This window comes from Mirounga angustirostris, unplaced genomic scaffold (genome assembly GCF_029215605.1).
Source record: "Mirounga angustirostris isolate CCGP_5_RB_7025 unplaced genomic scaffold, mMirAng1.0.hap1 SCAF_7, whole genome shotgun sequence".
Lineage (NCBI taxonomy): Eukaryota > Metazoa > Chordata > Mammalia > Carnivora > Phocidae > Mirounga > Mirounga angustirostris.
In genome coordinates, this window is record NW_026991715.1 from 141,675,404 (window position 1) to 141,700,343 (window position 24,940).

The 24,940-nt window shown below is 39.0% G+C and overlaps 1 protein-coding gene and 1 long non-coding RNA gene across 3 annotated transcripts in view; both read right to left on the minus strand.

Moving 5' to 3' along the window:
* FBXL7 (F-box and leucine rich repeat protein 7) overlaps nt 1-24,940 on the minus strand; it is a 371,784-nt gene that overhangs the window by 163,537 nt on the left and 183,307 nt on the right. The gene's annotated exons all lie outside the window — the stretch shown is intronic.
* The window catches only part of LOC135365455 (uncharacterized), a 100,853-nt gene continuing 75,913 nt past the window's right edge, over nt 1-24,940 (minus strand). Inside the window, exon 2 of the long non-coding RNA XR_010413352.1 lies at nt 1-24,940. This exon is cut by the window's right edge and continues 73,473 nt beyond it. This is a non-coding gene — a long non-coding RNA (uncharacterized LOC135365455).

Here is a 24,940-nt window from a genome sequence, read left to right on the forward strand (position 1 = left end):
TAGAGATTGAAGGGTTTTTCTACATCTGGTAGGCCAGGGCTGGAGCCGGCCCCAGGGCGGTCTTTATCTCTGTGAAAGCAGCTTCTGCTTCCTTAGTCCAGGTAGGGGGTTCTTGATCTGGTCCCCCTAAGAGATCATAAAGGGGTCTTGCTATTGCCGAGAACCCAGGGATCCAGATGCGGCAGAATCCTGCAGCCCCCAGGAATTCTCGTAGGCCCCTTTTTGTCTGGGGCTCTGGCAGAGAGATGATGACCCTTTTCCTCTCCGGCCCTAGTTCTCTTTTCTCTTGGGTGAGGAGGAAACCAACGTATCAGACCTGTTGTTGGCAGATTTGTGCCTTCTTTCATGAGGCTCGGTATCCTGAGTCTGACAGGAGCTGTAGGAGGGCCTTTGTGCCTTTTGTGCAGTCTTCTTGTGTGTCACTGGCAAGGAGGAGGTCACCCACATACTGGAGGATGGTGCATCGTGTGGCCTCTCCTGGGAAGCTGGCGAGGTCCATGGCCAGTGCTTCCTCAAAGAGGGTTGATGAGTTTTTAAAACCCTGCAGGAGGCGCATCCAAATCAGTTGCATTTGGTGCCATGTATCAGGTTCAGACCATTCAAAGGCAAATAGTGGCTGGCCCTGGGGAGCTAAGTAGAGGCAGAAGAAAGCATCTTTCAAATCTAGGCAAGTGAACCATCTGGCCAACCCTGGGATTTGGCCTAGAAGGGTATATGGATTCAGGACCACTGGGTGCAGAGATGGTCACTTTGTTGATGGCCCACAGGTCTTGAACTAGTTGGTATCCCCCTCCTGGCTTCCTGACTGGCAGGAATGGGGTATTCCAGGCCAACTGGCACTTGACTAGAATACCTGCTTCTTTGAGTTTGGTCATATGTTCTTGGATGCCGATTTTAGCTTCTTGTGGAAGGGGGTATTGCCTTTGCCTCTGAGGTTGGGCTCCTGGGATCAGTTCAACAATGATAGGGGCCCGATCCTGGGCTAGTCCAGGTGGGTTGTTTTCAGCCCATACTGAAGGGAAGGCGAGTCTGAATTCCAGTGTGCTGCTTGGTTGGGTCTGGGCACAGAATAGCCTGCATTCTTCTTCCCTTGGTGTGGTAATTGCTAGTATTAGAGACCCTGTTTCCTCTTGCCTTGGGTTCAATTGGAGGCTAATGTGTCCAGTGGGCTCAAAGGTTATCTGAGCCCTAAGCTTGGAGAGTATGTCTCGGCCCAGGAGAGGAATGGGGCAATTGGGCAGATAAAGGAATTTGTGTCAGACCTTGTGGCCCCTGAGTTCGCACTGGCAAGACTGGTAAAAGGGCTGTTGTATTGCCCGCGTCCTGGTGGCCCTAAGGACGGTCGTAGTCCTTTTGCTGAAAGGGACCACTGGGGAGGTGACAAGAGTGCTCAACCCCAGTATCAACCATAAAATCACTGGTTGGCCCCCCACCTTCATTTTGACCATGGGCCCATGGGGGCCAAGGAGGAAAGAGCCCGGTCCCCCTCAGTCTGAGTCCATTCCCACAAGGCCTATGAGGTCCTCCACTTGGGGTTCTTCCTTGTAGCAGCTGGGCTTTTGAGCCTTTCCCTGGTTGCAACATTCGTTTTTCCAATGCCCTTTCTCTTTACAGTAGGCACATTGATCCCTTGCCAAGGGATTTCTGGGCTTTCCCCCTTACGGTGGTTGGGGTCTTCCCATCTTTGTGTTGTCTTTTTCTTTCAGGGTGGCAGCATGGAGGCTGAATTTCTTTTTCATCTTTTTGTCAGCTTCCCATTTGGCTGTGACCTCCCTGTTCATGTAGACCTTATTGGCAATCTCTATTAGTTGGGTGATGTTCATTCCGGCAAAACCCTCTAGTTTCTGAAGTTTTTTTCTGATGTCTGGGGAGGCCTGAGCCACAAAGGAGGTGTTTACCATCTGTTGGCTTTCCTGTGCCTCGGGGTCAAATGGTGTGTATATGCTGTAGGCTTCACATAGTCTTTTGTAGTAGTCCCCAGGGGACTCCCCTGGTTGTTAAGTGACCGAGGATACCTTAGTCATGTTCATGGGTTTCTAATCTCCCGCCCGGATTCCCCAGAGGAGGGCCTCCTGGTACCGGCGGATGTGGGTCTGTTCCTTGGTTGTGGTGAAGTCCCATGCTAGGCGCTCTTTGGGTGCAGCTGTATTAGCCCAGGCAGCAGAGTTGATGACTCCCGCTGGTGCGTGCTCTTCCAGGTACTGCCGTGCAACTTTCATTATTCTCCTCCTTTCCTCTGTGTTAAACAGGGTACAGAGTAACTGCTGGCAGTCTTCCCAGGTTGCCCGATGAGTCTGGAAGATGGATTCTATGAGGTCTACCATGGCTTGTGGGTAGACTCCATAGGCTTCTGGGTTATGGTTCTCAACTTGCCGGGGTTCATTCTGACTCCATAGTCTCCCGAAAACCTCTTCTTTAAGTTTTTGCTCATGATCTCTAGAACTGTAGGTTTACTCTGCCCTGACCCCATGGTGACGTCCCTGTGTGTGGTGGCGCGGAGACAGACAAAGGGGGGGTGCCTCCTGAGATGAGGAGACCAATCAGATGCCTGTCTGGCCATGTCCTGAAGGAGCTTAGGTGAGGCTTAGCCCTAGTGGTCTCAGCGTTGTGAGTTACGATCGGAAACTATTCCGACGCCGCCATAGACTATATGCCATTCACCACGGAATCGCAGACGGGTCCACTCAGACTCCGTAGGCTTCTGGGGACTTTAAGGATGCCCGCCCGTGGAGTCACAGAATCAGTACGCTTGAGCAAGCCAGGTTGGATGGCACATTCACTCACACATTCACACTCCAGAAGTTATTAAATTCCCTCCCTGGGAATCCCTATCTGTGAGACCTCTAAGAGGTCTTTGGGAGGTGATCAGGCTCCCCTTCCACCCCAGCGGGGGTGGACCTGTCTGGGTCCTGGGGCCCCTGGGCTTAACCACAGCCACCATGAGCAAGAACCCCCTTTCCCTCTTGCCCCCGCCCCCCTGCCCCCTGGAGGTCTCAGAATCCCTGGTTACAAGGGGGAGGTTGGTAGCAGGAGAAACGATCAAACTCTGCCTCCTCCAACTGCAGGCTGTGGGCTTTCTACCTGCGGCCCTCCCATTGAGGGAGGGAGGAAGCCACCTTCCACTGAGTTGGAGGCTCCATGACTATAAGGGTCTGGACAATGGAATGACTGAAATAAGGTTGTCTTTACACCTCCTTTAAGAGCAATTGGAGAGTCTGGGTCCATGTGAGTGCTCGCCCAGGGAGGCAGGGTGGGCTCCTACTGAGTAATGACAAAATAGCTTTGCTGAATGAACATGGGCCATGAGCCATACTTGTCTGACATAACATTCACACATTTTTTCCCAAGTGTTACATATTTATTTGTCATTGTTAATTTTATGTGTCAACTTGACTGGATCATGGGAGGCCCAGATATTTACCTGAACATTATTTCTGGCTGTGTTTTTGAGTGTGTTTCTGGATGAAATTAGTATTTGCCTTGGTGGACTCAGTGAAGCAGTTCACCCTCCTCATTGTGGGTGGATATCATCCATCTACTGAGGACTCAAACAGAACAAAAAGGCACAAGAAGGCAGAATTCAGCCCTCCCTGCCTAAGTTTTTTGAGCAGAGACATGCATCATCTCCTTCTCCTGGTGCTTCTGGTTCTCATATCTTTGTACTTGGGCTGAATGGCACCACCAACTTTCCTGGTCTCCAGCTGATAGACAGCAGATCATACGACTTCTCAGTGTCCATAAGTGTGTGAACCAATACCTCATAGTATATCAGATACACATATACATATATATACATATATATCTCCCATTGGTTCTGTTTCTCTGTAAAACTCTAATACATCATTTCATCCAAACCAAATAAATACACTATATCATGAAGCTTGACATGATCTCTTAATCTGTCAATGACACCCATTTTCTATGGACCACATCCTGGGTCCTGGAGACTCTGGTGCTACTTTCGTACATGGGAGGGCAGATATCAGCTCTACATAGGGGCCCAGGGATCCAATCACACCTCAGCTTTTCTCAAGGGAAATCACAGACCTGAAAAGGGCATTGTTATTTTCTTGCTCTATAGCCAGACACTTATCAAAGTGTAAGATAATGACACTGTCATTCATGGAAAAACACACAATGGCCCAATGTTGGATCTCCTTCCTTACGGGATCTGGTGAGGGGCTTCCCAGCTCCCTTTCTATGGTGGCAGTAGGCAAAGTGGTCACTACACAAAGTGACACCCTCCTTACAGAGTCCAAAAGTCACTTTTCTGCCTCTCTACTTCAAGGGTTTGACATATTGAGGTTTTCAAAATAAGCTTATCTCTGTGACATCTGTAATTTTGCAGATCTTAAGGCATGCATTCATTGAAGTATTTGTTGAACATCTGTGGGAGACAAGTTCTGGGGCTGTGATTTGTGTGTAAAAGAGGCACATGGCTAAGGGCCACTTAGTCTAATGGGGAAGACACGGAAACTAACTGTTAGATGTAAGAGCATGCCGTCAACGTTGCAGAACAGATACAGCAACGAGCTTCAGGCACCTGTCAGAAGTGGTGACTACAGTGGAGAGGTGAATGTGACTCTGGATTTAGGGTGCTGGGTCTCAAATCTTAACTTTGCCCACTTACTGGCTGTGTGACTCTGGGCAACTTAGTAACCTCCCTGTGTTATTGTCTCCTCATCTATGAAGTGTAATGATAATTGTATCTCCCTCATAGAGTTGTTATAGGCATTACAATTAGCTCAAAGAAAGCACATGAAATGGTTTTTGAAACATGGTGAGGATCACATACATTTCGGATATGATAACTAGTAGGTCTCATTTACTGTGGCAATGAGCAAATATCTACTGCTTTTTTATCCAGAAAATAAAATAGACAGAACTATCTATATATCCCATTGGACAGAAGTATGTCAAGTGGCCCTCTATGGCTGCAAGAGAGGCTGAGAATTTGAATACTTCACTTTCCGGTTTTTAAGTTGGAGGAAGGCAAAGGGAACTGTTGCTAAGGAGACCAGACCTTGGGTGGCAGAATTGTTTCCTTGGTGTATAATTTTTTAAAAAACTGGGCGCCTGGGTGGCTCAGTCGTTAAGCGTCTGCCTTCGGCTCAGGTCATGATTCCAGGTCCTGGGATCAAGCCCCGCATCGGGCTCCCTGCTCCGCGGGAAGCCTGTTTCTCCCTCTCCCACTCCCCCTGCTTGTGTTCCTGTTCTCGCTGTCTCTGTCTCTGTCAAATAAATAAATAAAATCTTAAAAAAATAAAAATTAAAAAATAAATAAATAAATAAATAAATAAAAAACCAGCCACGTTTAGAGTGAGGGACAAAGGTGATGAACCAAAAACAAGCCCAGTGCCCTAACATATTTGTGTTTAAAAATCATTTGTGTATATTTTCCGTTTTATGTATTTATCAAATTTAAGATTGGGTAATTTATTCAGATTTGTTGTTTTAATTATAAGCAAGAAAAATTTATGAGTTTATAAAATAATATTGTAGGGCGCCTGGGTGGCTCAGTTGGTTAAGCGACTGCCTTCGGCTCAGGTCATGATCCTGGAGTCCCGGGATCTAGTCCCGCATCGGGCTCCCTGCTCGGCAGGGAGTCTGCTTCTCCCTCTGACCTTCCTCCCTCTCATGCTCTCTGTCTCTCATTCTCTCTCTCGCAAATAAATAAATAAAATCTTTTTTTTTTAAAAAAAAACAATATTGTAATGTTCATGCCAACTGAAGGGTCACATCCTTATAAATTCAATTTCCTATATTTAAGTAGATTTCTCCAGAATTTGGGGCCATTTAGTTTGCTAGACCATTGAAAGGCTTAAAAACGAGAAATGAATATATTAAATTTGTGAATGCTATTTAAATATTTAATGAAATCTAATTAACGTAGTTGCGAAAGTCCCCTTGAAAGTGATTGCTAAACTGTACCAGATTTATAAATAGAATGATGAGAGTCTGAATGTAAGAGCTTAAGAAAAATTAGGTTTTGGAATTTGCAACTTTAGTATACTGAATATTCATTAAAAGAAGCAGAAGTTGGTACAAATGATTTTTGTAAAACATAAAAAACACCAAATCCTACACTGAAAACAACTAGTAAGAAACAAACCTTAATTGAAAACCATGAAACCAAATTCTATCCCATCGTTTTGAGGAGTTCAGGTTTCTATTCTGATTTCTCTGGATCAGTGGTTATCATTCTGAAAGTCAGTCTCACTACCCCTCACATCACTGCATCTCAAGCCCTGTTCTCCTCTGACATTTATTACCCTTGGGTGTTTCCTGGTCATTTAATCTCTATTCCAAACTCCACATAAATGGTGCTGAAGTAGCTGAGAACTTCAAGGCTTATATTTGCCATTACTTTAGAAACACGACTTCCCAAATTTCCAGCTGACACCTCAAACTTCCTTTGCAAAAATCCTTCTTTCCATAGATTTCCTCTCCACAGTATTGTTACTTCTATCCTTCCCATCACTAAGCTTAAAACTCAAACACCTTTGCTTCCACCACATGCTTTGTGCCCTACACACCATTAGCTGAGTGAGTCCTACTGAGATTGTAATTTATTTCTCAACAACCCTTCCTATTTTTTGTTTGTCACTACCTGATTCAAGTCCCCTGAATGGTCTCCCTGTTCTCTTCTCTACCTATTCAATTAATCACAAAAGCCATTTTCAGTATCAACCCCTCTGCCATACCTATGACATGATTAAAACACACACACACACACACACACACACTCACACACACCCCTTCAAGGCTCCATCCTGCCTGATAGATTACAAACACTTCCACATAGAATGCAAGGCCTCCGTGATGGTTCTAACTTCCCATCCACCAGTCTCCATCATGTTCTTCCTCTCTTTTCCACATGTATAAAATCTATTCAAACTTTAAGACCTATATCAAATGCTCTCCCTGAATCTCTCTCATGCTTCCATTGTCCGAAATCTCCTTCTTTTCTGAACTCCAAACACATCACAGATCCTTCTTTTGTGGGTTTAAGATCTCCAAAAACTAAACAAAATAAAGAAAAGGAAAGGAAAGAAGAGAGAATGAAAAGAAGTAGAGTAGAAGAAGGAAAGCAGGCAAGAAATAGATAAAGAAAAGGAGGAAAGAAAGAATGGAGAGAGGGAGGGAGGGAGGAGAAGGTTCATGGATATCTCTGGGGTCTGCTCTGGGACAGGTCCTCTTTCAGCATCTTCCTCACTTGTTACTCACCTGATATTTACAACAACCAGTCCTATGAAATCTTATCCCTTATAGTAATCCATTTTTTTCAGAAGAGGACACAAATCAAGAAATTAAATGCCTTGCCCTAAGTCTAAGCTGCTGGTAGCATCTAGAGCAGAGACTGAAGTCATGGGTGTGATTGGTGGCTCAGAAAGCTAGCGGCACGTGGGAAGAGGCCACAGAATCAGGAGGGAGTGCGTGTCCCACGGAGGTCAGGGGGAAGAGACACTGTGTAGCATCAGAAGCATTTGGGCCACAACCATGAGGACATGTGAAATGCCACAGCCAGGCTGGGGAAGCCGACTAGCACAGCTCACTCAGCCTGGCCCAGAGGCAGCACCACGTTGGAGGGAACGAGGACCGGGTAGCAGACGGTGGCCCAAAGGGGTGGACTCAGCCACCTTTGGGGCAGCAAGACCAGAGACTGGGCTGTAGCAAGGACATTAACAGTTACTTTATGGAAAAGAAAATAATTATACAATAAAAAATACTATGCCTGAAAAACACTACCCTGCAATTTATCACAAAGCTTTTTTTCTTAATTTGGTCACCGTCTACTTTTGGCGAGGCACACTGTCTCTGCTGCACCCACCCTCCCCAACAAACATTTTAGTTACCTTATACTTTTTTTTAAAATATTTTATTTATTTATAAATAAATGAGACAGAGAGATAGAGAGCACAGAGAGATAGAGAGAGAGCACAAGTAGGCAGAGTGGCAGGCAGAGGGAGAGGGAGAAGCAGGCTCCCTACCGAGCAGGGAGCCCGATGCGGGGCTCGATCTCAGGACCCTGGGATCATGACCTGAGCCGAAGGCAGACGCTCAACCGACTGAGCCACCCAGTCGCCCCAGTTACCTTATACTTTTGTGGAACCCCAAATTCTAGCTTGTGCTAGAATATGTTGTGTTATGACAGTGATGGCCGAGTCATCTTCATAGCATAAGCTTTTCCCAGGACAGTGCCTTTCACATGGAAAACACTCATTACATATTGTGTTAAATCCATGAGTTTTGTTCAGACTCCATCAGTCATTTTAGAAAAAAGTGATGGTGCACTAATTTCATCTTCCTGTGATTGTATTCATGTTAAATTAAGTTCTACTATTCCCAGTCAGTGAGAACCAACGCAGCACTCACCATCATGCTTGTCAGAACATGATCATTTCTATAATGTGGATAAGCTTTACCTCTTAAGTGTAATAGTTCTGTACTAAACTCTATTATAATCCTAAATAGACAGCCAAGCTGACATCACTTAATCCCCGAAGAGAGGGAAGTCCTAAAGGTGCACAGCTCCTTCGCTGTTTCTGGATTAGAGTCCAAGGGCAACGTTATTACTCTGGATGGCATTTCATTTTCTGTATTTGACTGTAGGCAGTTGAAAGAGGAAACTGCACATGGAAGGGAACCCTTTTTGACATTAAGTTGTGGTTCCAAACATGCAAGGATTATAGTTTAGACTAAGTAGGGTTTCTATAGATTGTGATCTTAAAATATACAACCATTTGCCATAATTCCGACCTTCAACCATGCCACCTTTAGAAGAGAGCTCCCTAACTTGGCCACACATATGCCTCTGCAAATTAATAAATATGGGAATCCTGCATCTGACACACTGGGGCTTCTTTTACCTAACAAAGAGGGCAATGAAGAATCAAAGAAAATATAAATAAAAGTGATAAATAAGAATAAATATTGAAAGCTTCATTTTAATCACTAAAATAGTTTCACTGGTATTGTTACTTAGTATACGTTAATTAATACAAATTACAAATCACTAATACTCATTTGGTATTAATGAAGCTTCTCTTTCTCTTGTGTATCTTGTTTGTTTATTTGTTTGGCTAACAAATAGAGTGACCCTTAAATTCTGAAAGAATAGCTAATTACTGACATGTGGAAAGAAAGAATTTTAGACATGAATCAATAAACACATCTGTGGAATTAACTTAAGAATTATTTGGTTAACTTTGCCAGAACCAACTTTCAAATATCAAATTTTATATCTGGGGGAAAAAAATGTTCAAAGTATGGAAAACAAACACACCGTGAGCAAAAGAGCTCGTAAGATTCACCAGAGGGAAATGGCACAAGTAAATTCGTCCATCTGTTCAGACCTTTTTTTTCACTGCCTTTGGAAACGTGCTGGACAGAGATAACTTTGTTCAGTCCTGAAGTGCGACTTGACATGATTGTTGTTTCTGGCGCCTGGCGCTCCGCACAGGACCCACGAAGTCGAGGAGCCAGCCAGGAAAAGGCAGCTGCCAGTTTCTGCGAGGAGATTAGAGCCCCAGCACAGCCTCCTTTATCTGCCTCTACCCTCCAAGCACACTCAGGAATTCCATCCATCATGAAAACTCATCATCTCAACTTTCTAGCAGCACCGCTCTCGGAATGAAAGGTAATCACGGGATCTGCGACACGCCACACACGACTCACTAGGGGCTGTCAGGAAGCTGACTCTCTGCACTGACTTATCTTATCTTGGTGGTCTGTGTCCTGTGCTCATTAATTTTTTCATCCAGAAGCAATATTTTCTTTTTCCTCCCCCAGCTCCACCCCTCTCCCACTGTCCCAGGATCCTTCCTCTTCTCCCTTCCTTGGGATATGATAGAGTAATTTTTTTTTTCCTTTTTCAGTCACTTTCCCTCTTGTAAACAAGAATGGACTCATCTTGCATCAGTAGACAGACAGGTTATGTATCTGCAGTTGTATCTCTGGGGCTGGTGCTGCTTAGAAACATTGTTCTCTCTTGGCCACACTGATAATGAGATGCTCCCAGACATCACGACCAAGAGAGCTTAACACCCTGGTTTCAAATGTGACCTCTTCAACTCATCTGAATAATTGGCATGGAGGTTCCATCTCTCGTTTGTCAGAATGATCAATGGTGGCGTCACAGAAAAGTGGTGGGGATTAGGTGTGTTATGAGGTCATCCGAAATAACACTATTTTATAAGCTACACAGTATTATGGAGACATTCACCTTTAACATTTGTTATTAAGCACCAGAAAACTGTCCCTATGTGTCACACAACTAACTGTGAAATGGAAAAATATGCTTTAGAAATAGTTTCACCAAAATAGGATAAAACTTATTGGGCAACCCTCTTGGGTCCCCTCCCTCCTCGGGAGCTTTGTACTATCACTTTGCTATCACTCAATAAACCTTGCTTTGCTGCCCACCAAAAACAAACAAACAAAAACTCCAAAAAACAAAACAAAAACAAAACAAAGCAAAAGAAAAACCTTATTTTTTTACAGTAGGATACGTGAAACAGAGTTTCATGTAATAATGTACTTATATATATATATGCTCTATTCTTCAAACCAAACCAAACTAAACTAAGTGTCTTTTTTAATTTAACAGAAAATCTCCCTGGTCCATATTTATGACAATTCTGTGACTTTAAATAAAATTACCTATTTTGAATTTTTATCTTACCTATTTTATTTTTGATGTCCACACCTTAGTATGATTTTGAGGTGCCCTGAAGGATTTTTTACCATACAACAGAATAAAGAGTAAACAGCTCAAGAAACCAGGGCCCATGAAAAATGGGGTAGAGAAATAATAAAAAGTAAGGACAGGTTTAGTATCAGGGCATCCTAAAATCCTACACAATTATTATAGGTAGGCTGCACATTTGGTTCCAAACTTCTTAGTAGTCAAAGAAAATAGGCAAACATGATCAGTTATAAGACTCACAATGTCTATTCGAGAGAAAAATACATGAAAATCTGAGGGAAATTTCTTCCAAACGTTTCTGTTCTCATAAAGTGGAGACTATGCCAAACAGAAAAAAATGACTTTAAAATTTATTCTATTTCTACATCCTGTGATTCAAGAGAATTCAAACATGCATCTATCTTCCTGGCCACTGAACTTATTACCTTGATAACAGGACGGGCTAGTGGTCTAATGCTCTGCATTTGTTTTTGTGAGGTAGGTACTTGTTTCTCATGCAAATCCCAATACCTTTTTTCTTCAACCATATGTCAAATGGCTTACAGCATATAGTTCAGAATGTGGAATCTGGACCCAGCACTTTAACTACTAGTGTGAATTGGCTGACCTGCTTCATTTCTTTGGGTGTCATTTTAGTCATTTGTAAAATGGTGATAATTAGTGCCAACCTTTTAGGTTTGTTGTGAGGATCAAATTAAATTACTTATGACAGTGCCTGGAGCAGAGTCAAGAACTAAAATGTTAGTTATGCCTAAAATTATCATTAGGATTTACTATTAATATTTATGTCTATGTACTACACATAACAATGTCTGCACATACAGCGTAACAGTGCACAATCAGAACACGAACTCTGCCGTAAAGAAAAGATACACATCATTACCAATAGACTATGCAACTGTATTTCCTCCCAATGAAGGTTGTATGTCCACTTCTATTAAATTTAGGGCTGGTTTGGAATCACCCTGGAGTTTTGTTTTTGTTTTTTTTCCTTTCTCCCTTATAAAGAAATCATAGTCAAGGAAAGAGGTTCACAACAGATATTTTACATGTCATTATTTGGAACATTGGTCATTAAAACAAGTCGACATCAGTTTGATGGGCCTTGGGGGAACAGCATTGTCAAAAGACCCTGAGAAGTCAGCCAACCATACACAGGTTCTTTGCTGGTGTTAAAAAAAAAACAACACAGGGAACACTAAATTATCCAGACCAATAAATTAAAAAACTGAAAATCAAGCTTTCAAAAACTGACAAGTATCTGCAGGCCTAGCTGATGTGGGAATACTCTAGGAAGAAGTACATAGAAAAAATTCTGTCCACCTTCTTGACTTGTTTTGTCCAGTGGAGAAATGGGTTCTTTAATTATATATATTCTAGTTCTCATTTCAACACATTTCTGTCATGCATTAACTCTCTGGAGGTTACTTTGCTCATTTAGCAAATTAGGTACATACATGCATTAAATACTGCAGTCCTCTGACACACTAGTAAGTTACTCATCATCCAATTCTTAATTCTACAACCCTGAGCAAAATCAGATGATGTAAGAGTCAGATCATCTGGCAGTTTCAGGCAAGGATTCACGAAATGTCTGATTTATGTTGTACTGGAGAAGAGTCCTATACGGCAAAAGAGAAGAGCTTCATTTACATCTGAGCTTCACGCTCGGAAATTTTCAGTTTTGACCTAATTACTTCAATCTCTCAGCCTCAATGTACTTAATTCTGAAACAGAAAAAAATAATTATCACTTTTCAAAGACATATTGTGAGGATAACATGAGATTTTTGTAAAAAGCCTTTGAAAATTAGAAAATATTATACAGAAAAAAAAGAAATATTACACAGAAATGGAACCATTGTTCATGATCTGGCCTTCGCTTAGTAACAATCAAAAATACAATCCTAGTGTTTTAGGCAAGAATCAATCTCACAAGAGAATTAATTACAAACTAGAATCCCACTTTAAACTTAAATTGTAGGACATAATTGGTCTAGGCTTTCTTCATAATGGCCATATCCTCTTTGGACACTAAGTTATGCATTAAAAGTTTAGTGTTTTGAGCACAGAATTAGAGGAAAAGTAGCAGACAACTTTTCCTGAGGTTAAGGGCAAAACTCTGGAATCACACGGCCTGAGTTTAGAATCCTGGCCCACCATTACTTTTCTGGCTATTAATTTCTCCAAGCCCCACTTTCTTTTTCTGAAAAGACAGAAGTAATGATAAAACTTAGTAAAACAACTGGAAGACTGAGTGAGATGACATATACGGAATTTAGGAAACAAAACAAACCATCATGAGGGGGAAAAAGTGAGAGGAAAACCAAGACACGGGCTCTTAACTACAGAAAACAAACTGGTGGGTGGGGGATGGTGAAATCAGTGACGGGGATTAAGGAGGGCACTTGTTTTGATGAGCACCAAGTGTTGTATGAAGTGCTGAATCACTAAGGTGTATACCTGAAACTAATATTACACTGTATGTTAACGAACTGCAATTTAAATAAAAACTTAAAAAGGAAGACTAAGTGAGATGATATACGTGAAACATGCAGTAGAGTGCTTGGCAAACACTAAGTGTTTAAAGAGTGCTTCCTTTCAGTATCCATTAAAAAGGAACCAATATCCTACACCACCGAATGAAGTGTCTTCTTCTACATATGAAAGATGACCACTTTATTTGAGCATGTAGTTTAAGAAAGGATGCAACATTGAACAGAGATGGATGAACCATATGGAGGAGTGATCTACCATCTGTAGATAAGTCAAATTATTTGTGAGTTAAATGGATGACAAACATGATGTCACCACTTCCTTGGCTGTGCTTAAAGTTTGGTAAAAAAAATTCTAAGATCGATCAAGAAAAGAGAAAAGTCTCAAATTAAAACATCTTGCAAGAAAGTAGGATGAAATAAAATAAAGGAGAACTACAAATAACACAGCTGTAAAATCAATTTTAAAACTTAGATGAAATGGAGAGAATATTAGAAAATGTAACTTAACAAAACTGATTCAAGAAGACATAGAAAATATAAATCATTCTAGTGTCATAAAGGTATTTAAATCTGTTTTACTGAAAGGAGCCAGCAAAATATAATCTACGGGCTGTCTTTTTTCCTTTTTTAAAAAATTTTTTGAGAGAAAGAGATAGTGTGGGCAAGTGAGGGGAAGGGGCAGAGGGAGAGAAGAGAGAGAGTCTTAAGCAGGCTCCACACCCAGTGCAGAGCCCAACCCAGGGCTCGATCTCATGACCCTGAGATCATGACCTGAGCTGAAATCAAGAGTCAGACACTTAACCAACTGAGCCACCCAGGCACTCCTGGCTGCCTTTATTTTCATATAAAGCTTTATTGAAACACAGACATAAATATTTGCTTACATATTATCTATGGTTGCTTTTATACTATAATAGAAAAGCTGAGAAGTTGTGATGGACTGTATGGCCTGCAAGCTAAAAATATTTATCAACTGACTCTTTACGAAAAAGTTTGCCAAATCTTGGTCTTTGAAGCCAATCTCACTCATGAATATATATGTAAATGGGACATTAAAAGAAAAAAAATTATCAATAGCTATAGTAAAAAGTAGTTAATAAAATCCAATACACATTAATGACTTTTAAAAATGTTAGCAAACTGGAAATGGAAAGAAATTTCCTTAGCCTAATAAAATCTGTTTATATAACACCTACAGCAATTATTAAATTTAATGGTGCAATATAGAGAAGCATTCTTGTGGGAAATAAGAGAAACATGATGATGCCTACTGTTACAACTTCAATTTAGCTCTGAATGGTCTGGCTAGCATAATAAGACAAGAAAAATAAATAAAGGGTATAAGGGTTGGAAAGGAAAAAAATCAAAATGTCATTATCTCCAGATTCTGTTATTATTCACATTAAAAAACTAAAATAGTCCCAGATAAATTATTGGGTTTACTAAAAAGGTTTAACAAAATAACTGTACATAACATCAATTTTCACAAAACACAAATTTCACTGCCACATACCAGCAAGTTTATAAATAAAGTGTCTGGAGAAGAATATTCTGCTTGGCAAAAAGAGCCAGATGCAAAAATGTACATACTGTATAATTCCATTTATATGAACGTCCAGAACAGGCAAAACTAATCTGCAGTGACAAAAAGTCAATCAGTGACTTCCCGGGATTTGGAAGGGAGTGAGGATTTGACTGAAATGGGGCCCTAAGGACTTCCTGGGATGACAGGACTGTTTTACATCCTGATTGTGGAGGTGGTGACATGAGTGTACACACTTGTCAAAATTTATTCAAACCACACATACAAAGTTTGTGCATCCACTCTATGTAAATTACATCTCAAAGGAGGTGACTTAAGAGAAAAAAAAGGAAGATAAAAAAGTCTTTACACCTGCAACCAAAAATATAAAATATTTAGGAATAAATCTAAAAAAGAAGTTTTAAACCTTTTAAGATTATATTAAAAATGTGAAAGAGACTTAAAAAGGAGAACAATACAGTATTAATGCGTAAGAAAACTCAGGATCATACAGATATCTGTTCTCACCAAACTGACCCATTATTCAGTGGGATTTCATCCAAAGTTCCAAGACATTTTTTTGTGAAATTCACAAAATAATGATAAAATGTACAGTGAAGATGGAAGTCTCAAGATATCCCTTTACGAGAACAGCAAAAAGATTCCAGAAAAAAAAAAAAAAGAACTGTGAAAGGATTGCTCGTCCAGATATCAAGCTGAATTTAATTTATTTTTATTTATTTTAGAGAGAGAAAGAGAGGAAGTGTGACAGCAGGGGGAGGGGCAGAGGGAGAGGGAGAGAAAGAATCTTGAGCAGACTCTGCACTGAGCTCAGAGCCCAACATGGGGCTCGATCCCATGACCCTGAGATCATGACCTGAGCCGAAATCAAGAGTCGGCTGCTTAACTGACTGAGCTACCCAGGCGCCCCTCAAGTTGAGTTTTAAAACTGAACTAATTAATAGGGTTGTACTGGAGCAGAAATAAGTAAATAGGACCACAGAATGGATTAGCAAACCCAGAAACTTTCCACACAGACTAGTCAGTCAGTGGCGCTGGGCAACACTGCACTGAATCTGGTTTGAACCAGCTGACAATAGCTCACTGTGAAATTTTAAAAAAATTTACAAGCTATTTGTTAATATGGCCATTATTAACAACTAAACTGCATAAACTTAAAATTAAGTAAATCATATTAATAACAAAATAAATACTCAAAATTCATCACTTCCTTATTTTTACTGCAGTTTATTAAGTTGCATGTTCCGTGTGTCTTTTGATCTGTATGGTGGAAACACTGAGTAATGTGGACTACTGCATGTGTTTTCCTAGCTCTGTGTTCAGCAATGCCCTGGTAATAGCTTGACATTGGCAATTTGGAAAGTATTTATACCAAGGAAATGTTCCATGTTAGAAATCAGAGCTTGATTTGTTATTTTTTTGTATTGTCCAGACAAAGGAGCATAATGGAAAAATTGTTAATAATGCAGATTAAACTTAAAAGTGTATCATGTCTATGGTCATTACACTGTGAGTAGTACAAAAAAATTAAGAAAAGATTTTTCCAGTACTCAAATGTTATTATCTGATTTAACAAAGAAGTCATTAATGTCGCTGACAAATGGTGAATTTTCAACACATCTTATTGTTTCACTTTTGTATAACTTGTTAACATAAACAGGAATATCCTCCATTATTCTGTACTACACTCATTCACCAATTGCAACCATAGGTTGGGTACAGATAAAATATCAGTTAAAGCATTCTGTCATAATCAATTGGTTACATAAATATGACTATAAAGAATATTGCATAGGGCGCCTGGGTGGCTCAGTTGGTTAAGCGACTGCCTTCGGCTCAGGTCATGATCCTGGAGTCCCGGGATCGAGTCCCGCATCGGGCTCCCTGCTCGGCAGGGAGTCTGCTTCTCCCTCTGACCCTCCTCCCTCTCATGCTCTCTGTCTCTCATTCTCTCTCTCGCAAATAAATAAAATCTTTAAAAAAAAAAAAGAAAATCCAAGATAAAGTCTATAAGCAGAAAATGAAAATTCACATAGTCCCTATAATAAAATAAAATATGGAGCTTCAAAGATGTGTGTGAATGAGCATTACACAAACCGCTATCAATTACAACTGTCATAAATATTCTATCATAAAAGCAAATATGTAATTTTGAATTTAAGATAGGAGCATTTTAAAAGTAAAATACTCAAGAATTAAAAACAGGTATCTTTTCTACAGGGGAAGTTGCACAATGAACATAATTCAGTAGAAGAAGAAAAAATACTACCTTTGAAAAGTATTACTTTCAGTCAAATTTCTCACTTGATTAATTGTTGCCTTTATTTAACAAATAATTTGCACTCTAAAAAACACCCACTGTGTTCCAGAACAAACTCATTCTCTGAACCTATCATAGGAGGTCTTACAATTTTGGCATTTTCCTCCCAGATTCTTTTTTCAGAGAAGCAGGGGTAACTACCAATTTAAGTGAAAAAACTCATATTAACTTGTTATAATCATTTTGTGATTCTATAATATTATACTCCTTCCAATAAACCAGTTTGAAAGAAAACAGATGAAAACAGATTGTAGCTGATGACATTGTTGCCAAAGTTGGTGGCTTAATGTTCATAATGATGGGTCATATTAGAAAAAATAATCGTTGATCAACACATTTCAGCAAAATAAAATTAGCTAGGTATAAATGCAAAATCAGGCTTACAATTTAAAACATATTAAGTTTTAATGAATTATTAAATGGCTTCCCAATGTGTACAACCTATATGCATGTTTCCAAGGGTTCACCATAGAAATGAATCATGTAATCAAGCACAATGTGGCTATATAACACCATTTTAAGCATGGAGAAAAGTGAAGCAACTTACTTAGTCATCCAAGGTAAATATAATCAAAGTTTAATGTTTACAACATGGAAGTTTCTAATTGGTTATCTTCCACCTGATTCGTGACTGTTTTTAGAAAAAGATTTAAAAAACACTATGAGGAAAATGTCCTGGGTGCATCCAAAATGATTTATTACTATATTTTAAAGATAATGCTAATAGTCATGATTACTAATAAGTGACTGGTTTAGTATTGGTATTGGTATTATCGTTTATTCCTAACATCCTACTTTGCATAGCAATTCAATAGAGATTAGGAATTTAGACTTGCAGGCAACTGTAGCCTCTGAATGACTCCAGTGCCTGGCACAGATCTGATGATCATGTTTGTTGAACAAACAAGAAGCAGTAGCTACTGGATGTTGAATATGCACTCAACTTCCCACCTGCCAAGTCTTTTTGAGTCAGTGAATGGGCATCAGTTGAGTAGCCTTCTTGCTTTAGAAACTCCCCCTGTTGTTTTCTCTCCCTTCCAAGGAGGGTCCTTGAGAATTCGGCTGAATTCTTCCATGATCATTGGTCTAAATCAAGGCAAATTACCTTGACATGAATGATTCCTGCAGAATGTCTGATACTTCCTTTAGTTGGTGGTATGGATTTTAATTGACAAATAAATGCCCGTCCTTGTTAAGACTCTAGAAAAATAAACACACTCATAAAATACCTAATGGTCCAGCTGGTAGAGAAAAGTAATAAAATTGCCACCTGAAAAGGATTTGTTTCAATCCATTTGGCTGTGCTTCTGTATGCTATCTGTCACATTCTGAAGTGGAGGATGGAATAAAGAAAAATAAATGCCCTTCATTGGCAGGAAGCAGTATACTGTAGTGGTAAAAGCAAGGCTTTATTATCAGACCAAGCACCACCTATTAATTTAGCTATAAAATGTTCCTTCTCTGTAAAGTAAGATAATAGAAGCGACAGAGCTCTTGTGGTGTTTGTATCTGATGACTGTAGGTAGTTCACCGAGCATGATGTCAGAAACATCATGGCTACTCGATAAATGGTATTCGCTATAGTTCTTGGTATTTTGGCTATTAGAGAAAAAAAGAAAAAAAAAACAGAAATAGAATTTAGTGTGATAACTGAATAATTCTTTAACCTTCTTGCTGAAAGATTTATCATGTCAGATTGAGGGAGGTCCCAACTTGTTACTACTTTTCCATAAGGAAAAAAAAAGAGAGTGTGAAATCACATCAAGAAGATGTCTTCAAACCTTTTGCTGGTCCTTGGAGCAATGTGTGGATTCTTTTAAAACTGGTCTCAGGGTAACTGTAAAGACAGCTGCAATGCTCAGAACAACACTGGTTTGAGTCAATTCCTAGGAAGTAAGTAATGACGTCCCCTGAGCTTATAATTCCATTCTGAATTGCATTCAACAGGAAAAATCCAGATTTCATAAAAAAGCGTAGCCAACATGCTTGGGCAAAAATCTGGGCTTCTCCTTGGGTGAAGGCGACAAATAGAAACAGTTGAGCTTTGTTTAAAATGATGGGCAAGCCCTTTTGTAACCAATCTTTTTTTTTCACCTTTAGTCCATCAGAATTCTGTTTCCCCCAACAAACATTCATGAGAACTTCAAGTGATTATAATGTTTAAAGAAAAGGAAAAAAGGTCATTCATGTTTCCTCAACACTGCAAAACTGTACTGACGATATTTATTTTAAACACTATGTATTTTTCCCTTAGCGGAAAAGCCCGTTATTATCACAGCTGAAAGCAATAACTCTCAAACTGGGAAACATTTCCAAATCAAAAACTTGTGATTATCACCATGCCTGGATGCCTGGCTGTGTTATTTTATTTGTTTGTATATTTAACAGGCATCCCTTACAGGGTCAAACATATATGAAGACGTATTTGTTTAGTTAGCCTTCAACTGCCCTTGTTTATAATTGCCAAAATATCCAAATATTGTAAAGGATTAGAACAGATTATTTCTTTTAGTAGCTTGGGGATTTTCCACTTCAGTTTATCTGAACCTTAACTAATAGCCAAACCAAAGCCAGGGAAAAGACACTGGGATTTGTCTTTTTCCCCCCAACATTTTATTTTGAAAAATGTCAAACCTATGGAAAAATTGGAAGGATATTATAACAAACACCCATATACCAAGATTTACTAATTGTTAACATTTACTACATTCTTTCTCTCGTTTATGTTTGCATTTGCCTATATATGTATACAGATGAGTGTATGTGCATTCATAGGTATGTATGCATAGGTATACACACATACACATTCTCTTATTCTCAATTACTTGGGAGTTAGTGGCAAATCTTTTACTCTGAATCCCTAAAATACTTCACCATGTACCTTCCATGAAGGATATTAACCCCCATCACTTCAATATAATTCTCCACACACAGAAAATTTAACAATAATTTGATCCTCTTAACATGCACTCCGTATTTAAATTTTTTCCACTGATGCAGTAATGCCCTGTAAAACTGAGAAATCTTATTTTTGAATTTAGGATCCAATCAGGGATTCTTTATTCTGGAACGTTTCCTCGGGCTCTTTGACTTTAAAGACATTGGCATTTTGCAAGAGCCCATGGCCATTTATTTTGCATAATGTGCCTCCATTTGGATCCATCTGTTTTCCCACACTTAGTTCCAGGTAACACACATTTTTGGCAGGTGTACATCAGAGGTGCTGTTGAGGAGCAATGTCTTGTGTCTATTTTTATGTAATTAGTTGATCTCAACTTGTCACTCATCTTTTCGCACTCATCCAAACAGTATGACTACAAGGGGGCAAGCAAGCACTTTTAGCTATCTCTTATTATTCTAATGTCCTGACCACTAGCTTGCAATACCTTTAGACATCAGAAGATCCACTAAATCATAATTTTTCAGTGGAGCGGGTGCAGAGACAATTAAAAAGAGGAATGGTTTAGATGCTCAGCACTTATTCTAAATGTCCTTAGAATACTTTATGGTGGAGTCTCAGGGGAATTCTACTTTTTACATCTGCTGAGTGGATGGAAGTATACACTGCAAACCAGGCCAACCACATAGTCATCACACCTATGAGACATTGGAATACAAGGAGGAGGTATTCCTGAGAACTGGAAAGAAGTCAGAAATGCACTACCAAACACAGCTCTCCATACCAAGTGGTATATTCATGGAGGCCTGGCCAATGTGTAGAATGGCAGATTTATTTAAACTAGAATCAATCCATGTCAGGAGACTCAAGCCTTGCCTTCTATGTAAGTGTTTGAAGATAATAAAAATGCTTAATCATCTGGAATAGCTTAGGTGAAGTCAAGCCAAAACCAAAAAGGTTCAGGCATACAGCCTAATTATACTTTGCTTCCAAGACATTAATTAAATATTATTATCAAATATGATTTTTAAACATAAATGATACCCACTAAGCAAAAATCTAGAAATGAGAGTAGATTGCTTTCTCTAAAAACATTAAGGGAGGGAAAATTTTTTAAAATTAAAAAAAGAGAAAATATTAAGGGAGGGGGTGAACACTTGCTGCAACTTAAATGGTAAAATGAAAGTAAGGATCCTGTTGTAAACCACTAGTATTTCTCAATATATTGTCATACACCTACACTAAAATCCAAAGAGTCTTTTCTCAGAAGTGGGCAAATCCAGCAGGCAGGAAGTCAGTAAGGACATAGTTGAACACCCACAATCAACCAGATATAACTGATATCTATAGGCTACTTCATCCAACAGCAACAGAGTATCTATTTTTCTCAAGCACAGATGGAACATTCACCAAGGTAGATCACATTCTGGGCCATAAAACACACCCTGACAACTGTAAAAGAGTAGAAATATAAAATGTCTGCTCTCAGACCATAAGAGATTTAAACTGGAAATCAATAAAAGAAAAAATAACTGGAAAATCCCAAAGTATGTGGAGATTAAGCAGCATATTTCTACATAATACGTGGATGAAAGAAGAATTCTCAAGATAAACTAAAAAATACTCTTAACTAAATGAAAATAAAAACAACTTATCAAAATCTGTGGCAATGCTTAGAGGGAAACTTATAGTACTGAATGCATAGATCAGAAAAGAAGAACAAAAATCAATAATTTAAATTTCTACCTTAAGAAAACTATAAAAAGAAGAACAAATTAAATTCAGAGTAAGGAGAAAAATAAAATAAAATAAATCCAAAGTAAACAGAAAAAAAAAAGAAATAATAAGCATTAGAGCAGAAATTGAAAATGAAATTGAAAACAGAAAATCAACACAGAAAATCAACAAAACCAAAAACTGGTTCTTCCAAAAGATCAATAGAATTGATAAGCCTCTAGCCAAGGTAACTAAAAAAAAAAGAGAGGGGACACAAATTACTAATATTAGAAAGGAAAAGGGGGACATCAGTACAGATTTTTATGGAAATTACAAGCATAATGAGAATATTATGAACAACTATGCCCACAAATTTGATAACCTAGGCGAAATGGACCCTTTCCTTGAAAGACACAATCTACCAAAACTCTCACAAGAAGAAACAGATGATCTGAATAGGCCTGTATTTATTAAATAAATTGAATTAATTATTAATTATCTTCTAAAACCAAAAGTGCCAAGCCCAGATGAACTCAGTAGTGACTTCTACCAAACATTTAAGGAAGAAATTATACCAATTCTACAATCTTTTTCAGAGGATAGAAGCAGAGGGAATATTTCCTAACTCATTTTATTACCCTAATATCAAAACTAGACAAAGATATAAGAAGAAAAAGAAACTACAGACTAATACATCTCATGAACACAAATGCAAAAATCCTCAACAGAATATTAGCAAACTGAACTGAAAAGAGTATAAAAAGAAGTACACACCATAACCAAGTGGGATTTACCCCAGGTATGCATGACTGGCTCAACATTCAAAATTCAATTAATGTAATCCATCACATCAACAGACAAAAAAAAAAAAAAACAACAAAATAAAACATACGATCATATCAGTAGATACAGAAAAAGGATTTGACAAAATCTAACACCTATTCATGATAAAAATGCTCAGTAAATTAGGAATAGAGGGAAACTTTCTCAACTTGATAAGGACTAGCCACAAAAAAACCCTATAACTAACATCATACTTAATAGTATGAAACTCAAAGCTTTCCCATTAAGATCAAATACAAAGCAAGAATGTCCCTCTCACCATTCCTTTCCAACATCACACTGGATGTTGCTAATGCAATAAGTCAAGAAAAGGAAATAAAAGTCATATATAGGGACAGAAGACTTAAAAGTGTCTTTGTTCACAGATAACATGATTGTTTACACAGAGAATCCAAAGTTTTTGGGGAACAAAAGCAAAAATAAACTATTGGGACTTCATCAAAATAAAAAACTTCTGCACAACAAAGAAAACAAGCACAAAACTAAAAGGCAACCTATTTGGGGAGGGGGAAAATATTTGCAAATGACATATCTGATAAAGGGTTAGTATCCAAAATATATAAAGAATTTATGAGATGCCTGGGTGGCTCAATTGATTAAGTGTCTAACTCCTGATCTCAGCTCAGGTCTTGATCTCAGGGTTGTGAGTTCAAGCCCCACGTTGGGCTCCACACTGGGCATTTAGCTTAAACAAAAAGAATTTATAAAACTGAGCACCCAAAAAACAAATAATCCAGGTAAAAAATGGACAGAAGGGGCGCCTGGGTGGCTCAGTCATTAAGCATCTGCCTATGGCTCAGGTCATGATCCCAGTGTCCTGGGATCAAGCCCCACATCGGGCTCCCTACTCAGTGAGAGGCCTGCTTCTTCCTCTCCCACTCCCTCTGCTTGTGGTCCCTCTCTTGCTGTGTCTCTCTCTGTCAAATAAATCAATAAAATAAAAAGAATAAAAAATGGACAGAAGACATGAATAGACCTTTTTCCAAAGAAGACATCCAGATGGCCAACAGACACATGAAAAGATGCCCAATATCACTCATCATCAGGGAAATACAAATCAAAATTACAATGAGATATCACCTCACACCAGTCAGAATTGCAATAATTAACAGCACAGGAAACAAAAGGTGTTGGCAAGGATGTGGAGAAAGGGAAATCCTCTTACACTGTTAGTGAGAATGCAAACTGGGGCAGCCACTCTGGAAAAGAGTATGGAGGTTCCTCAAAAATTTAAAAACATAACTACCCTACAATCCAGCAACTGCACTACTAGGTATTTACCCAAAGGATAAAAAGTACTGATCCAAAGAGACATATGTGCCCCAAAGTTTATAGCAGCATTATCAACTATAGCCAAATTATGGAAACAGCCCATATATCCATTGACTGATGAATGGATAAAGAAGATGTGATGTGTGTGTGTATATGTATATACATATACACACACACACATGCACACATATATAATATATATAATGGAATATTACTCAGCCATAAAAAAGAATGAAATCTTGCCATGCAATGATGTGGATGGAGCTAGAGAGCATAATGCTAAGCAAAATAAGTCAATCAAAGAAAGACAAACACCATATGATTTCACTCATATGTGTAAGTTAAGAAACAAAACAAATGAACATAGGGGAAAGAAAGAACCAGACTCTTACCTATAGACAACAAATTGATGGTTACCGGAGGGAAGGTGGGCAGGGGGATGGGTTAAATAGGTAATGGGTATTAAGGACAGCTTGTTGTGATGAGCATGGGTGTTTTATGTAAGTGATGAATCACTAAATTCTACACCTGAAACTAGTATTGCACTCTACGTTAACTAGCTGGAATTTAAGTAAAAACTTGGGGGGAAGAAAGAAAATCCAAAAATATCAACAGATATCTCCTATAATAAATAAGTTATTACAGTAAGGTTGCAAGATACAAGATTATTATATAAAAGTCAACTGCTTTCCTATATACCAACAATGAAGAAATGGAATTTGAAATAAAAGATGCAATGCCCTCAGTTTGTTTCTCAGAAGGTTTTAGAGGGGAGGGGGGAGGGGGGATTGGTTAGCCCGGTGATGGGTATTAAGGAGGGCATGTACTGCATGGAGCACTGGGTGTTATATGAAAACAAAGAATCGTGGATCACTACATCAAAAACTAATGATGTACTGTATGGTGACTAACATAGCATAATAAAAAAATAAAAATAAAACAAATTTAAAAAATATAATGCCATTTACATTAGCACCCCCCAAAAATGAAATACTTAATAAGTCTAACTAAATATGTACAAGATCCGTGTAAGGAAAACTACAGAACTCTGATGAATGAAACCAAAGAAGAAATAAATAAATGGAGAGATATTCTGTGTTCACAGATGGAAAAGACTCAATACTGCCAAGATGTCAGTTCTT